Source organism: Geotrypetes seraphini, chromosome 8, assembly GCF_902459505.1.
Source record: "Geotrypetes seraphini chromosome 8, aGeoSer1.1, whole genome shotgun sequence".
Lineage (NCBI taxonomy): Eukaryota > Metazoa > Chordata > Amphibia > Gymnophiona > Dermophiidae > Geotrypetes > Geotrypetes seraphini.
In genome coordinates, this window is record NC_047091.1 from 77,829,217 (window position 1) to 77,847,332 (window position 18,116).

Below are 18,116 nucleotides of genomic sequence, written 5' to 3' on the forward strand. Positions count from 1 at the left end.
AATGCTATTACGGTATCCTTTCCTGACCTGAGGAAGGGGGTTTTGGTCCCTTAAAGCTAGTCAAAAATGTCCTAAAATGAGTAATAAAAAGATCACCTTATTTTCATTTTCAAATTATAAACATTTATTAACACAGCTATAATACTACTTTATCCTCAAATAAAAAAAACAACACAAACCTTTTATCTACCTTGGTTGTTTCTGGGTTTCTGCTTTCCTCATTATCTCTTCACTCTCTTTCTTTCCAATGCCTGTCCTCTTTCTGTGTCCCTTCCATATGGCTTGGCCCTCTTTCTCCCCATTCCATCCAGCCTGAGCCCCTTGATGCAACATTTCCCTTCTGTGTCCATCGGTGTCACCATTCCACCTCTTTTCCAGCATCCCCCTTCTGTGTGCCCATTTTACCTATATGCCTATCTCACCTCTTTTCCAGAATCTTATATCCCTGTCCTTATCCTCCCCCCCATGTTCACCATCTGCCCTCTCAATGTCCTTATCTTCTCCTTTTTTCAGCTTTGCTTTAATGTGTCTCTATTTCACCTCCCCCTTTTCAGCATTATCCCCCTTTAGTATTGCTCCTTCTCTGTGTCCTTATCTCCTCTCCTCCTTTTCAGAATTGCCCCATCTGCATCCCCATTACCCCTCCATTTCTGTATTATCTTCCTCTGCCCATCTAGCATCCCTCTGTGTTCCTATTTACCCCTCCCCCTTTCAAAATTTTCCCTCTGTAAACCTATCCCTATAATTCCTGCTTGCTCCTTCTTTGTTTCACTATTTGTCTCCATTTTCAATGTCCCCTCTCTTCCCTTGTTCCCGCACCTTGTAGCCAGCATCTTTCCATCCTGTCTCCAGCCCCTGTGATGTTTTTCCTTTCCCTCCCCCCTTCTCTCTTTCTTTGTCCCCCCTCACCCACGAGTCCTACATCTGGCCCTCTCCCTTCCACCTGCACTCGCACCCCCTTCCCTGTGGCCCTCTTCGGTGACTCTGCAGTGGCAGTGATCACGATAGACTGCTGACGTCGGGGCCTTCCCTCTGCGAGTCCCACCTGTGCAGAAAAGGAAGTTGAAACAAATAGGCGGGACTCGCAGAGGGAAGGCCTCGCAGTCTGTCTTAATTGCTGCTGCTGCAGAATTGCTGAAGAGGGCTGCGGGGAAGGGGGTGCGGGTGCAGGTGGAAGGGAAAGAGACAAATGGGAAGGCTGCTGAAAGAGGAAGGAGCTCTGGAGCATAACACTGATCCCGGCTGGGTTGATTTCTTTTTTAGGCTGCTAATGCTCTCCCCCAAAAACCCCCCCAGATAAAATCCGGACTACAGCAGTGAATTAGAAAAGCCGACCAGACATCCGACAGAGCCTCCCAAAAGAGGAAATGTCCGGAGGAAATACAGACATCTGGTAACACTATCCCAACTCCTTTAAAGTATCCCCAAATTTTGTTAATTGCCTGTGAAAAGGCTATTTGACAGGTCCAGAACTCTCTGCACTGCTTGCGGGCATGCCAACTTTGGACTGGGGAGACCTCCCCACTGCAAAGGAATCTGACATCCCGCCTGAGTGACCAGGTGAACCAGGACTGGGAGGGTTTGGAGATTAGACTCCATGCCTTTACTGTCCCAGAGCGCAGTTTCTTGCCTGGAGGACTCTGGTTCTCTTGCAGGGACCAGAAGTCAGGAGGCGATAGTACTACTTGACCAGAGAGATGATCCCTTGGCGTAGTGGTTTTTTAAGTTGGCTATCGTGCCCACGCTATTACAGATGTGCTAATGAAATTGAAGCTGGAACCGCAATAGCCATCAACCTCACAATGCATGGTCATGAGTGGCACAAATGCTCAGAGCCCCTTTCTTTCCATGCACCTGGACATCACCTTGCTAGTCACTGAGCAATGGGAGTTTCCGGAAAGCTCCCTAAGGTTTGCCAAGACTATGTCCTAATTTTACTCTTTGGTTTGAGATTTTCAGCAACTGTTTAGTCAGCTGAAGGTGGATTCCACAGTGGCTCAAGTAACTAAGTGTACATTCCTTCCTAGCGAGGAAGGCTTGATGTTAAAGGATGCACAGGACCGCAAGGTGGACATGGTTTTTAAGAAAGCAATTTGAAGCGCTAGCTTTGGGGATCAAAGCTGCAGTGGCAGCCTCATTTGTTGCACATGCCTGTCACACCAGACTGTGGCGGAGTCCTGCGGCAGATAACGTACGCCCTCAACTTGTGCTGAAGGGGTAGGTTATGTTGCGGATGCTCTTTATGACATCATCAGAGCAAGGTGTGGGTGTATGCCTTTTCGACCCACAGGAAACTCTGGATCAGACAATGGGTGGGCAATTCAGCCTTCAAGACTACTTTAAGCAGATTGCCTTTTATTTGTTCAAGTTTATTATTCAACACATTACGGATGGCATGGTGTTGGCTTGTGCGACTCTTAGGTGGGAATCCGATGATTACTGATTTTTTGCTTTTGCAGAGTAATCTGGCCTTTCCTCTGGGACGAGACTCTAGAGAGTATAGGTTATAGGGACTGAGAGGAGTTAAAAATTTGGAACATATTTTAGGGGATGAAGGAAAAATGTTAACCCATACTGAATTATTAGCTAAGGTGGGAGTGACCTGGGGAGCGAAGTTTTCCTGTTTTCAAGTGGAGCATTATGTAATATCCCTTGATAGAGCACAATTGAGTTTGCATTTGGGAGTTAAAATGCGAGAGTTACTTACTTGGGAGGAGGGATTATCTCTTTCAGTGTCAAGCATTCATGCTAGCTTACAAAAATTACAACCAGATAAGGACTACCAGAATATTCAAGATAAATGGGAGAGAGAATTACAGCTTAATTTGGGACATTGGGATGTTGCCCGTTCTTTAAGGGCTACACCTGGGGTGATACAATGTGCATGGTTAAAAGAAACATATTACAGGGTAAGATTACGTGCCTATTATACTCGTACACAGTTGTTCTATGGTGGAGGTCTTCCTATTCTATTATGTCATAAATGTGGGATGGGGAGCACACTTTGGGACATGCTTTTTGGTTTTGTCCCATTATTCAGCATTTTTGGAAACGAATAATATCTTATATGTCTGAGTTAATTGGAAGATCTTTGTGCTCTCTCCATCCCATTTTATTTTGGATTTGTCAGAAGCTTTTCGTCATTTGCTTAAGGGGCATAGGGCGCTGTGTAGGAAAATGAGTCTACTGGCCAAAAAATGTATTCTTCAATATTGGACGATCCCTGACCCTCCAAAGTTTTGGCATTGGCGAAACCAGTTGCATCAGTTGGCCATCTGGGAAGCTAGAGATGCTGGAAGGATGAGGAAGCGAAAGATGTTATTTATGCAAATATGGGATCCATATTTGCAAGCCTTATTTCCTAAAGGTTGTAGTGCGGTTTTAAGATGGGTGTCCTAACTGAGATTGAGGAGGGGTAGAGAGTACCATTGGAAGGGGAAAGGAAGGGAGGGTTTGGGGAGGGAAGGTAGAGGGTATTAAATAGATTCAAACATGTAGTCCTATTGAGGTTTGATGGCGGATGGAGAGTACCTTTGAATGGGGAAGGGAAGGGAGGGTTTGGGGAGGGAAGGTAGAGGGTATTAAATGATTTAAAACATGTAGTCATACATAGATTGAGTGGGGTTTGATGGGGGATAAAGGTATTTTCTACGGGATGTATTTTACTCGATGCCTCATTATTATACTAACAAAACTGGCAAAATTAATCATTTAATATTTATATCCAGCCGTAAATTCGATGCTTCTTCTACTACATAAGGTCTGGATTAGGTATTATTCTTCGCTAAATATCCATTACAGCACTTTTTTAGTGCGAAACATGTCGGGTCTGACTCCCAGGTTTGGCTGAGATAAATACTATTTATGTTCTTATGCATTTAAGATATTTAATAACAATTTTTGATTGAAGAAACACTTGAATATTTTGAAACATTCCATAAACTATAACAAAATGGGCAGCCAATGATGAGGCACCACATAATCCTTCCCGCGGTAGCAAATTATTACAGCGGTGGAGTGGTGGGGCTGAGGTGTCCTTTAAGATAATGGATATTTAGCGAAGAATAATACCTAATCCAGACCTTATGTAGTAGAAGAAGCATCATTATTATACTAAGCACCTTGGTGTTGTATGTAATATTGACCACATCAATATGTTCATCATATTTGTAGCATCATCATTGTTACACAAGTTTTAATGTTGTATTTGTTGTTGTTTGCATCAATAAAAATTGTTTGAACTTAAAGGGTAGATGCTATTTGGACGACTTCATGGCCAGTATGGTGGATTGCTATCCTAAGGCTCTGCCATATGGCAGACCTTGCTAACCCGCTGGGGAAAAATAAGTTACATAAAACGCTTTCCAAAAATACTTTGTTAAAAAAGTGAAAGTCAATCAACAAACACTATAATAATTATCTAATTAGAGGGTTGCGCTCAGAGACATGGAGGAAAAAGGGGAACATGTTCCCCCAAAAACCTCAACACCCAATCATTACTATACCTTCAAAATGTAATGAAATACTGGTGTGCAAAAGCATCAAAAAATCAAACAAGAACTTATCTGTTGAGCAATGTTAACAAAGTATTTTTTTGAAAGCGTGTTATGTAACTTATTTTGTGTGATTTTTTTTCCACGTTTTCTTCTTTTTTGAATAATTTTTTTCCTCCATATTTTGTTTTTGACTTAACCCGCTGGGGAAGGCAGGGGCAGTTCTCATTCCTCATCATGTTCCTGCCAGTGTTACACAAGTGCCTCCGCTCGGAGATCTTATCAGGGATCCATACAGAGATTTGGCAGCTCCAGACGACAGTAACCCTCGGGGTCTCATGTCAGCCCTGTCTCCAAGAAGACACAGTGATGCCAGGGTGACAGCCGTGCTCCCACACATTGATGGGGGGCTGTCAGCATTCTGGGGGGTATGGGAACAAATTTCTTCAGACCACATTGTACTCAGGTATAGCAGATATTTTCCTATCCTGGGAGAGCTTACAATTTAAGCCATGTTACAAAGCCATGTTAGTGATTCTGGCATGACAAATGTGATGAAGTCCATTAATTTCCTATGGCCTTCATCATACTTGCCGTGCTGGAGTGCTAATGCAGTTTTTGTAAAAGGAACCCTAAGTTTGTACCTAAAGCAGTGGGGGTTAAGTGACTGTCAAATCTCACAAGGAACATCAATGGAATCTGAACCCTGGCTTCACTGGTTCTCAGCCTACTACTCTTAACTACTGAATTTTCATAGGCCATGGTGGTGCTGCCAAATGCACCCTCCTACCAAACCTTCAGGAAATCAATTAAAACCTATCTCTTTGATAAATTTCTCTGACTCCTTTCCTGTCTTGTTGTATCTTTGAAATGCTTCCGGATAAATCTTGACTACTCTTGGCATGCTAATGTAAACTGAAAGTCTTTTTTTGTAACATCGCTGTCTGTATACAGTCTCTTCCTCTGTAAACCGCTCTGAACTGCTTGTGGTATAAAAAATAAAGTTATTATTATTATTATTATCATGCCTCTGTCTGGGTGAGCTTCTGGCACATGAATTAGCAACAGCATTCAAGAAAATAAAAGCACAAGGTCCATGAGCTAGCCACATGCTCACAGGCCTGATCTTGTGTGGGTTTTGTGGTAACAAGAAGCCTATCCTTCTTTTTACAAAACCACGTTAATGTTTTTTTATAGTTAGTCGTGGCAGTAATAGTCTACGACGCTAATGGAATTCCTAGTGCGGTTTTGTAAAAGGGGGTATATGAAGAGAGGGGGAGGCTCCCCATTTCCATCCACTGTCTTTTTTTTTAGTGGTTGCTGTTACTTCTCTGTACACCAAGGAGAGGGAGATACAAGAATGACATGCAAAGTAATGTCCCCATCGCCATCATTTTTGTTTAAATGAAGACATTGCAATAAATAAAACAAGAAAATAATGCTTGAAATCTTCTATATAGTCGTCACCATTCACCACCTATTTCTGCCAGTGATGGACAAGTTTTTGAAAGCCATTGTGAAAGAACGGCACATCCTACCTCTTCAGCCAGTTGCTCATAATCCTTCCCATTGCTTCATTTGAGTCAGACAGATTCCTCTGAAAGTAATACTTCAATTTTGGAAAGAGATGGAAATTGCATGCAGCTAAGTCTGGGCTATATGGCAGGTGAGGTAAGACTCTGGGATATCTACGATATCTACACCAGAACAATGTAGGCAAAAAAGAAGGACCCGGTCTTGCCAAGCTATAGTTTGTGGTCACCAGTGTATAAATAAGTTCCAAGAAAAAAACAAACGTTAAAATGGTGGCGAAAAAAAGATGCTGGCATTGTCATCTTGAAGCTGGGCCATTGGATCACCTGTTGTACTATTGTCCCTTGATACTTAAATTTTGGAGGTCCATATGGGATCAAGTGAACAATATATTGGAAAATTCAGTGGCATTAACGTATGATACCATTTTATTTGGTACGTTGAGAGCTAAAAGTCAAATATCTGTTTGAAATGGCAAACTTCTCTTTATAATGACAGGGGTTTCCATACAACTCATTTTGAGGAACTGGAAAAACTGGGATCGATTAAGTTATACTTTTTGATGGGAATCTCTGTGTTACAATTTTAAAATGGAACGTACGATGGCCATACAACAGGGACATTATAAGAAGTTTATGGATGTCTGGGAGCCATTGGCACAATTCTGTAAGGAGTGATTGTTGATTTTCCCCTTTGATAATGCACGTCCAGGGTGGGTAGGTGGGGAGATACTTTTAATTTGAATGCAATTGTTGGATCTGTAGAAAGGGGGGGGGGTGATTTATGTATTTGTCATAAAATATTATTTGATAGAATATAAGTGCTGTTAAAGTGTAAAATGACTGTATAACATGTTGCACTTATTTTTTTGGCTTTAAAATGAATTAAAAAAAAAAAAAAAAGGTGGAGAAAAAAGACCCTAAGAAACCTTTGCTCTCTTCACCCTTCTTTGACAAATTTGCACTATCGGTCATAAAAAAAAACTCCACCATTATAAAAAACATACTCAAGGAGAAACTAAACAAAGATACTATAGACAAAGTCAGAGATTAGTTATAGAAGAGGAGTTACACAATGTGTCCAAATATTAAAAAAATTGTGCAATATAGAAAATAGGAAGAGGTCAGGCATCAACTTTCTCACTCTTCTATCCATTGTTTAGAAGATAGGACACAAAATCCTTCTAAGACCACATTGCTTCTAAGATTGCAACCCTTACCCAAGAGGGTTTGCAAATAGGTTTTCTTATGAAAGCAAATGATTGATATCTTAATTTTCATTGGTTAGATACCTATATTTTATATACTGCCCAGAATTCATATCTTCCCTGAGCTATCTCTTTTCCAGGCTGAAGAAAGAGCCCTAGTCATTTTAGCCTGTCCTCATAGGGAAGACATCCCATCACTTTCATCATTTTAGTTGCCGTTCTCTGTACAGAAAAAGGGTGAACAGAATGCTAGGATTGATTAAGAAGGGGATCAGAGAAGGTTATGCCACTGTACCGAGCTTTGGTGCGCCCTCACCTAGAGTACTGCGTCCAGCACTGGTCACCGTACATGAAGAAGTACTACTCAAAAGAGTCCAGAGAAGAGCGACTAATATGGTTAAGGGGCTGGAAGAGTTGCCGTACAGTGAGAGATTAGATAAACTGGGGCCTCTTCTCCCTTGAAAAGAGGAGACTGAGAGGGGACATGATCGAAACATTCAAGATACTGAAGGGAATAGACTTAATAGATAAAGACAGGTTGTTCACCCTCTCCAAGGTAGAGAGAATGAGAGGGCATTCTCTAAAGTTAAAAGGGGATAAATTCCGTACAAACGTAAGGAAGTTCTTCTTCACCCAGAGAGTGGTGGAAAACTGAAACGCTCTTCCGGAGTCTGTCATAGGGGAAAACACCCTCCAGGGATTCAAGACAAAGTTAGACAAATTCCTGCTGAACCGGAACGTATGCAGGTGAGGCTGGACTCATTGACCTAGGGGCCGCCGCGTGAGCGGACTGCTGGGCACAATGGACCACTGGTCTGACCCAGCAGCGGCAATTTTTATGTTCTTATGTTTCTAATGCTACTACATCTTTTTTGAGATGTGGTGACCAGAATTATACACAATATTTGAGGTGTTGCTGTACCATAGAGTGATACAAAAGCATGAACATTTTCATCTTTGCTTTCCATTCCTTTCCTGATAATTCCTAACGTTCTATTTGCTTTAATAGCCATTGCCACACACTGAGCTGAGGGTTTCAATGTATCCTCAACGATGACACCTAGAACCTTTTTCTGGGTGGTGACTCCTAATGTGGAACTCTGCTTCAGTGATTATTTAAATTCTTGTCATCCTACTATCAAATCTGATTATTGAGTTAATCATCAGGCATGATCTTTTTGGGATGTGAATGAAAGTGATGTACTTGCAGGGAGTGCTCCCTACTGATATTTTCACTACGGATACTGATCGTAATTCATTGCTACGTTATTCAATGATGCATCCTACACACTCAAACAAGTTTGCCTTTTATTCAGTACCAATGATGTTGGAGGATTTGTGACTCTTCTACTGGATATACTCAAATCTCTTGAGTCTTTATGTTAAAAAATTGAGATTTAAGGGATATCCCCATAACATAATTAAACAACCTCAAAAAAAGGAGATTTTACAACCCTAGAGATTCATTGTTTCAAAACCAACATAAATCTGAAGTAGAAAATAGTCTTTTTTTTCCCTTTGAAATGGACTATTCATTTTCTTACAATAGCAAAAATTATGCAAAAGCATCTATATGTATCACAAGATTTACCTCGTTTTAGTTAGTCCAATAAAAAAGGTATAACTTTATGTTTTGTTTTATTTCTATATATTACCTTGTTTTAATACATTAACATGTAGCATGGCTTATTCAAGAAACTGTAACCTCAGTGATGCAATTGTGGCCATGACAACAATTAAAGGGACTGAATGATGTTGGTCATTACGAGTGTACTCGTTGCTCAGTGGGTGATCTCGTAATTGAAACCTCTGTGTTTATTCATCCTAAGGCTGGTCAACTGATCCCTTTAACTTCTAAAACCTCCTGTGTTTCTACTCATGTGATTTATGTGAAAGCTGTGGAGACTTGGATTGCACTTACATTGGCTGAAAATGAGTTTAGACAAAACTGTGTACTGATAGATAGGACCCTGAAACCGTCAGCACAATGTGTATGTATTACAGTTTTTAAGATTCTATATGGTCCAGCCCTGCAATATGTGACTTCCTTGATATTTTTATTGCCCTATAATAGGGTGACTGACTCCAGAGACTTGACTACACATTAGGTTTTCCACCTCTTAGAACTTTTCCACATTGAAAATTCAACGTGGAAGCAATGCCTAATATTCAGCGCTATATAGAGAATTCACCAGTATATATTTATTCATTCAATTCTCTATACCATTCTCCCAAGGGAGCTCAGAACGGTTTACATTAATTTATTCAGGTACTCAAGCATTTTTCTCTGTCTGTCCCAGCAGGCTCACAATCTACCTAATGTACCTAGGGCAATGGGGGGATTAAGTGACTTGCCCAGGGGTCACAAGGAGCAGCGTGGGTTTGAACCCACAACCCCAGGGTGCTGAGGCTGTAGCTTTAACCACTGCACCACACGCTCCCCTATATATTTAGTTTAGACCATTTAGTAGATGAAGATTGCCATTATAGACTGAATTCTATATTTCTGTTGCAAAGACATAGGATTTATACCATAGCTGTTGTCTCCCTGTTGTTGCTAAATTTGCACAAGGGAGTCACTCAAATCTCTCAACTCCTCCCCTTCAGCAGTGGAGAATAGCTCCCCCTTCAGTTTTTCCTTCTGAAAATGAACTGAGAAAGTATGTTCTGATCTGCTCTGCTTTCTTTTTATTGTTTTTGAGTATTTTTGCCATTGGTTCCTTTTTTCCTGCATGGCTTTGGTACTCGGAGGTTCCCTTCTTGGATTTACTCCACCAGGGAAAGGATGCAGGATTGGATGCTTCTCGCAAGCCAATCTCTCTTTGAGTACCTGTGTAGCTAGCCTGCTTCGTGGTTCATCGAGAGTTTGGGGTTCATTATCTTGGGAGCTTTAGTTATATTGTCTTTGATAATGTGAATTGTCTCCCCTCTGAAATGAGGACTATATTCGAGCCAGAGCTATTTGATTTTCTTATTGGACTAGATGTTCCAAGTTTTATTGCTTCTTATTTGTACAATGTGGCAAAGTCTCTTTTTTCTTTGCATATATAAAACATTATGCTATACTAGTGTTTAAGCCCGTTACATTAACGGGTGCTAGAGTAGATGTCTGTCTGTCTGGCTTTTTTTCTTTGTCTCTTTCCTTGGACGCTGTCTGTCTGTCATTCTTTCTGTCTGTGTCTCTCCCTGGCTTCCTGTCTATCTGTCTCCCTGGCCCCATGCTTGCCTGTATTTCTCTATTGCGCCATGCCTGCCTGTCTCTCCGTGGCCCCCTTCTGTTCCCGCCCCTCCCAGAGCAAAGCATGATTGCTGTCTGCCCTTCAGCACACCCCTCCCCCCAAAGCAGCACCCTTTCCCTCTCCCCTGCCCCCTGTTGTGCCATGCCTACCTGCTCCATGGCCCCCTTCTGTTCCCCCCCCCCAGAGCTAAGCATGATTGCTATCTGCCCCCCAGCACACCCCTCTCCCCAAAGCAGCCCCCTTTCCCTCTCCCCCTGCCCTCTGTTGTGCCATGCCTGCCTGATTCGTGGCCTCCTTCTATTCCACCCCTCCCAGAGCAAAGCATGATTGCTGCCTGCCCCCCCAGCACACCCCTCTCCCCAAAGCAGCCCCCTTTCCCTCTCACCCTCCACTTCTTACCAGCATGGGACACATGATTGCTGTCTGCCCCCAGCACACCCCTACCCCCAAAGCAGCCCCCTTTCCCTCTCACCTGCCCCCTGTTGTGCCATGCCTGCTTGCTCCGTGGCCATTCTGTTCCCCCCCTCTCAGAGCAAAGCATGATTGCTGTCTGCACCCAGCACACCCCTCCCCCCATAGCAGCCCCCTTTCCCTCTTCCCTGCCCCCTGTTGTGCCATGCCTACCTGCTCCGTGACCCCCGTCAGAGAGAATGTGCTACCGAGGTGGAGAGCGGCCTGTGAGGTTTGCTACAGCCAGCCGGCGAACCTCAACAGGCTGCTTTGAAGAGGAGCAGCAGTGGCGGCAGCGGTTGGTGAGTGTTCCCTTCCTCCGTGTTCCAAAATGGAATTTGGCACAAAGGGACACAGCACGGCGGCAGCGATCACAAAACCCTAAGTGTGCATGTGCACTTAGGGTTTTATTATAGAGGATATATAAATGATAAATAAAGAATAAAAATAAAAATAAATTCTTTCTTAGCAAATTTGTGAACATATGGATTACCCTATATTATACTTTGTTACCCACCTCAAGTTTATTTTGGTGAGGTGAGTTATCAAGTTATCTATTTCTGTATATCATAGCATTAGGAATAGATACTCCATTCCTTTTTTCCAGATTAACCCAAGTATCTCCTTCTTATCTCATTAAAGGGTCCTTTTACAAAGCCACAAGCGGCAAATGCACGAAGTCCATTCAATTTCTTTGGGCTTCGGTGCATTTACTGCAGAAAAATCGCTACCATGGCTTTGTAAAAGGGGCCCTAAGTCCTGCAGAACTGTTGTTTTAATATTACTTGTATATTTTAAAAGATAGTACCACTTATCCTCCATTTCTTCCTGCCCTGTCTTTCTATAATAGATTATAACCCTGTATAACTATATCTCAGTCATGTTCTCCTTGTACCACGTCTCCATGACCACTATTAAATCCAAGTCAGCCTCTTTCATTACCACTTCTAGATACAGGACTTTATTTCCCATACTGTAGACATTAATATATATTGTTTTTCAGATGTTGGCCCCTTTTCCCATTTCTGTTTAATGTTTGATTTACCTGAAGGCTTTTACTTTTACCTACTGTGGAATTTGTTCACTGTTCCCTATCAATTCTAATTTAAGCCTCCCATAGTAGAATAACCAGTCTTTGATTGATAGATGCAATCTCTGCTCAGCAGCCCTTGGAAAACCACCTTGTGGTCCAGGAAACTGGTCACAAATATCTGCAGGATCCCAAACAGTATATCAGTTCCCCAGTATATATTTAGTTTTGCCCATTTAGTAGATGAATAATGCCATTATGGATTGAATTTTATATTTCTGTTGCAAAGACATAAGTTCTGTACCATAGCTGTTGTCTCTCTGTAGTTGTGAACTTTGCAGAAGGGTGTCACTCAAATCTCTCAACTCCTCCCCTTTCAGTTTTTCCTTCTGAAAACGAACTGAGAAAGTATGTTCTGATCTGATCTGCTCAACTTTCTTTTTATTATTTTTGAGTATTTTTGACATTGGTTCCTTTTTCCTGCGTAGCTTTGGTACTCAGAGGTTCCCTTCTTGGATTTATTCCACCAGGGAAAGGACGCAGATCCATGAGAGTGGTCTGCTGCTCACAGGCCAATCTCTCTTTGAGTACCTGTGTAACCAGCCTGCTTTGTGGTTCATTGAGAGCTTGGGGTCCATTCCCCTGGGAGTTTGCTCACCTGCTGATTTATCAGAGGCTTGACCATAAAAAGTGGGGCTCATGTGTAACAACCCTATGGGTATCAGGAAGTCGGCTGAAAATCTTTTTCCATCGATGCGTTGCACGGATTTTCGGGGTCTTAGTCCGTGATTGTGGTCTTCCTGACTTGCAGCCAGAAGCCTTCCAGCGGTGGATTAGTTGTGGCACCTCCCAGTGTACCGTTATGAGCAGCACAAATGTATAGACTACTTTTTTCCTAGCACATCCGAACATTACCTCGTTAGTCGCTGATCAATGGGAATCTCCAGATTTAAAGATAGCCAAAGCTATGTCCCAGCCTTTATCCTATGGCTCCGGACTTCCAAAAGCTGTTTTCACAGCCGAAAGTGAATTCCGCAGTAGTACAAGTGTCTAAATGTACCTCCCTTCTTAGCAAAGGAGGGATGATGTTAAAAGACGCACAGAGGTGGTGGAAACAGAGACTATGTCTGAATTCAAGAGGGCCTGGGATAGGCACTTGGGATCTCTCAGAGATAGAATGAGATAATGGTTACTGTGGATAGGCAGACTAGATGGGCCATTTGGCCTTTATTTGCTGTCATGTTTCTATGTTTGTAGGATTACAAGGTGGACATGGTTCTTAAAAGTCAGTTTGAAGTGCTAACGTTGGGTATCAAATCGGCAGCAGTTGCCTCCTTCATGTCACGGGCCCGTTATACCAAATTGCAGCCTAGTACTTCAGAGCTGGATGCCTGTCGCCACACAATTATGGAAGGAGTGGATTATGTGGACAATGTACTTTATGACATCATTAAAGTCATGAACAAGGTTTCAGCTTATGCTGTTTCTGCCCGCCGGATGCTCTGGATTAGACAGTGGGTGGGCGATTCAGCTTTCAAAACTACTCTCAGCAAATTACTCTTTTTAAGGGGCAGATGTTTTTGGGCAAAGAGTTTTTGGGTGACCTCATGGCCTGCATGGTGGATCCCCATTCCACATCCCTCAAAGACAGCAGGGTTCGATGTTCTGCTGGGGGCACCAGTGGAATTTTCATTCTTCTTGAAGATACCGCCAGTTTTTCTACGGTTCTTTTTCCCAGAGGCCTTTCCAGGGATCCAGACAGAGATTGGGCAACTACAAACGCCAACAACCCTTCAGCTCATGTGGTAGTTTAGGCACCAAAAAGCTATAGTGACGCCAAGTCGACAGCTACATCCCCTCTCATTGGCGAGCGGCTGTCTTTCTGGAGGGAATGGGAACAGATCTCATCAGACATTATTCTGGACATTATTTGGGAAGGACACAAGATAGAATTTTCTCACCATCCTCCAGATCTGTTCATTGATTCCCCAGCAGATTGACCAGAAAAGGAGGCCACAGTCCGAGTGCCAGTACAACGACTCCTGGACATACATGCCATAGAACCAGTTCCCAAAGACGAATCAGGCTCTGGCACAGAAGACTTATATTGGACGAATCAGGCTCTGGTACAGAAGACTTATATTGGACCAAAAGTCTGTAAACGAGGCTTTGAGAGTTTCCCACTTCTGCATGGAGTCGGTCCGCTTAGTCATCGTGGTGGTTGCTCTGGAAGAATTCCTAGCCTCCTTGGATTTAATGGAGGCACATTTTCACATTCTCATATTTCCGGATCACATAAAATATCTAAGATTCCATGTTCTCCAGCAGCTCTTCCAGTTTGTGGCGCTGCCTTCCAGACTGGTGCATCTTTACCAAGGTGATGTTGATGGTTTTGTCTCTCCTCCACATAATGGGCATACAAATTCACTTCTACCTGGATGATTGGATAATCAGAGCCCCTTCACAATGGGAAGACAAGCACATTGTACAGCAGCATTTAAGTTCCAGAAGCAATAAGACTACAGGAGTATGACTTCTCTTATTCCCTTTAGCCTGTAGGGCTTTCTATGGGGTTGTTCCAGTTGCACTTAGCAGATTGGTTCCTGGTTACTCCTAAGTTCTAATTCATATTTATTGTTCATTATTGTTAATCATTGTTCTTTGTCATGAGATACAGAGCAGAACAGGATGCCCCTCCTCTTTTTTTCTGTTTCAGTGGAGTTTGATTACTTTAGTACTAACTGAAGAAGGAGCTGTTCTCCACAGCTGAAGGAGAGGAATTGAGAGATTTGAGTGACACCCTTCTGCAAAGTTCGTGACTATGGGGAGACAACAGCTACAGTACTGAATCCTATGTCTTATAAAAGAAAGATTACCACTACTACAACTATCGTATTTCCCCAAAAATGCTCTAGGTCTTATTTTCGGAGTATGTACATGATCATCTCTCCCTTCCTCTTCACCCCAGTTCTTCCTCTTTCCTTTCTCTCCCTATGTGCAGCATCTTTCCTCCCCTCCCTCCCATCCCTCGTGCAGCAGGACCCTTGCCCAGCTTCCCTATCTCTCCCTCCCAGCCTTCATGCAGCAGGACCCTTGCCCAACTTCCCTTCCCTCCCTCCCATCCCTTGTGCAGCAGAACCCTTGAGTGAGCACTGCCCCCCCCAAGCACCTGCCCCTCCATCCTTCCCTCCCTCCCATCCGAATCCCGCTGACCGCGAGCGAGTCCTACACACGGTACCTCCCTAAGCAGCGTTGGGCTGGCAGCACTCTAAACAGGCTGCTTCGGCCTTGTCCGCCCGTGAATTCACTCTGCCGCGTTACTGATGATGTCATCAGTAATGCGGAAGAGTGAATTCACTTGCGGACAAGGACCTGGACCTGGGTGCCGGTCTCAGAGGCCGCTTAGCATCGCCTGTCTTTTTTTAATGAAAATTTTAATTGTTTTTTAATGGTGTAATCAATTATCACATCACTTAGAATCAATTAAAACCCTTAAGTTAGTTGTTGATAGGCGCAATCTAAGCACCTGCTGGTGACTAACTTTCAGCGGCTTTTTCAGAATCCAGCCCTATATATTTTGGAAGATTAGGTTCTTACCTCAGTAATCTACTTCTAACTGGTCTCCTGCAGTGCTGCCTCCCCCCCCCCCTGCATTCGATGCAAAACTCTACTGCACATCTCATCTTCTACCAATCTTGCTATACTCATGTCACCCTTCTCCTTAAATCACTTCACTGGCTCCCTATCCACCTTCACATATGGTTCAGGCTCCTATTGATGACCAACAAGTATGTTCAGTCTGCTGCCCCTCAATATCTCTCCTCTCTTCTCTCTCCTCTCTCCTCACACATCTCCCAGAGAATTCCGTTCCTCAGATAAACTGCTCTTAGCTGTACCCTACTCCTCCACTGCCAATTCCAGACTTTGTTTCTTTCATCTAGCTGCCTCCTATGCCTGCAATAGATTACCCGAGTTTGTCCCCCAAACACCTTCCCTTACCTTGTTTTAAAGCAGATTGAAAATCCACCTTTTTGATATAGCCTTCAATTCACCCCCCCTGCCGCAATACATAGGGCTCCTTTTACTAAGGTGCGCTAGCGTTTTTAGCGCACGCAGGAAATTACCGTGCGCTAAACCCGCGCTACGCTTCTAAAACTAACACCAGCTTAATGCTGACGTTAAGGTCTAGCGTGTTAAAATCCTAACGCAGCTTTGTAAAAGGAGCCCATAGAATTCAGGGGTAAATGAATATTTTGTAATGCCATCTCTGCCCTGCTACAACCTGGACCATTGTTAAATGGATAATATTTGGTAATTTGGCAGTCAATATTCAGCCTGTGGCAGTTAGCGTTTTTATGCCCACCGCTGGCTGTATTCCCAGATATTCAGTGCCAGGCCATGTTCAGGCACTGACATTAAATACTTGGTTGTAAATTGGCTGCTAAAACTTATGCAGTTAAGTCCAATATTCAGCCCTTAACCTCATAAGATGAGCTGCATAAGATAGGCAGATTAATTAATTAATTTATTCATTCAATTTTATATACCGTTCTCCCAGGAGAGCTCAGAACGGTTTACATGAATTTGTTCAGGTACTTATGTCTGTTCTGGCTGGCTCACAATGTACTTGGGCAATGTGGCCCAATTTTTGTGGTTATCTTATGCGGTTAAGGACTGAGTGCTTGGCATGCCCAGATGTTATCCAATTTTGACTGAGGCGCTAACAGAATATTCAGAGACACTTAACAGTTAAGTGCTGCTGAATATTCATGGTTAGCCACAGACAATAATATTAATAATAACAACTTTATTCTTTTATACCGCCATAACCATAAGTTCTAGGTGGTTTATGTCAGGTTTGTTAGTGGCCCCCACAATATATGGTTGGTGGGGTCACTTGAGAGGTGCCCTTACAAACGCCAGGTCCCAGGTTCAATTCCCTCACAGATGATTCACCAGGAAGTAGAATCAAAGAGGCACAGCCAGAGGTGATTGCATAAAGAATATATTATAGAAATAGGCTTACAGAAAAGTAGTATTCATAGGCATTACAACAATTAAGCATTACAATTAAGTAGAGAGCAAAGCAGTTTCCCTGCCTTACATAGTTCAGAGACAAAGAGACAGAGAGTCTGAAGGGAGAGCCAGAGAGAGAGAGAGAGAAAGAAAGAAAGAACAAGAGAGCCAAGACCCAAGAGTCAAGAGATAGATAGATAGATATAGATTTTTGTGTGTTGCAGAGAGGAGGCTTTTATAGCTTGGAATCTTCAATAGAAGTTAAATCTCCCCCTTCTTAGTAAACTTGTGCTAGACAGCCGAAGAATAGGCTATGGGCATATATGTATTTCCAGTCTGTTTCTGACAATAGTTTCTGATTAACTTTGCACCTGGACCCATTGTCGTAAGCACCCTCTTAATCAGACATTAACACCTTTCAGCTAATCATGATTCAATCAGGGCTACTTAAAATATATCAATCAGGGCTACTTAAAACAGTCTCCCTGCCCTCAGAGTCTATCTGCATTCACATGCCAGAGTCAGATTGATATAATTTCCCATAGGCCTTCGCTGACATAAGTTATGCCAACTGAAAAATGCTGAATGCTAGCGATAGCTATGCTGACAGTTTACACTAAAAACAGCTGGACAATCAGCGAAATATAATAATACACTAAGAATACAGATATATTATAAAATATAGTTTCAATGTAAAACTCTCATTAAGTAATAAACTTATCGAACAGAGTGGTCTTAATTTCCAAAAAGAGCAATAAGATAACATAGCTTGTTGAATACATTTACCTAGCCAAGATTGCTGTCTACCAGCTTGAAACGCTAGGGTCCTATCTAAGAAGGTCTTATATCTACACCCATTGATTTTTGGATAAGCAAATAAGTAAAAATTTATAGTTTCCCTTGATGGTCTATACAACACAAAATGAGAAAAAAGATAAGCTGGAGACAATCCCGATATCAGCTTAAAGCAGATACAGGAAAATCTGAATAGTACTCTTGACTCCAAAGGCAGCCAATGAAGTAAACAATAGTATGAGCTAATATGGTCATTCTTTTTTAAACCAAAAATCAGTCGGATAGCCATATTCTGAATTATCCTTAATTTCCTTAGTATTTTTTTGGGCGCTCCCAAATAGATGATGTTACAA

General features: G+C 42.5%; 1 protein-coding gene across 2 annotated transcripts in view; it reads right to left on the reverse strand.

The window, feature by feature from the left end:
- MACROD1 (mono-ADP ribosylhydrolase 1) overlaps window positions 1-18,116 on the reverse strand; it is an 835,512-nt gene that overhangs the window by 27,583 nt on the left and 789,813 nt on the right. The gene's annotated exons all lie outside the window — the stretch shown is intronic.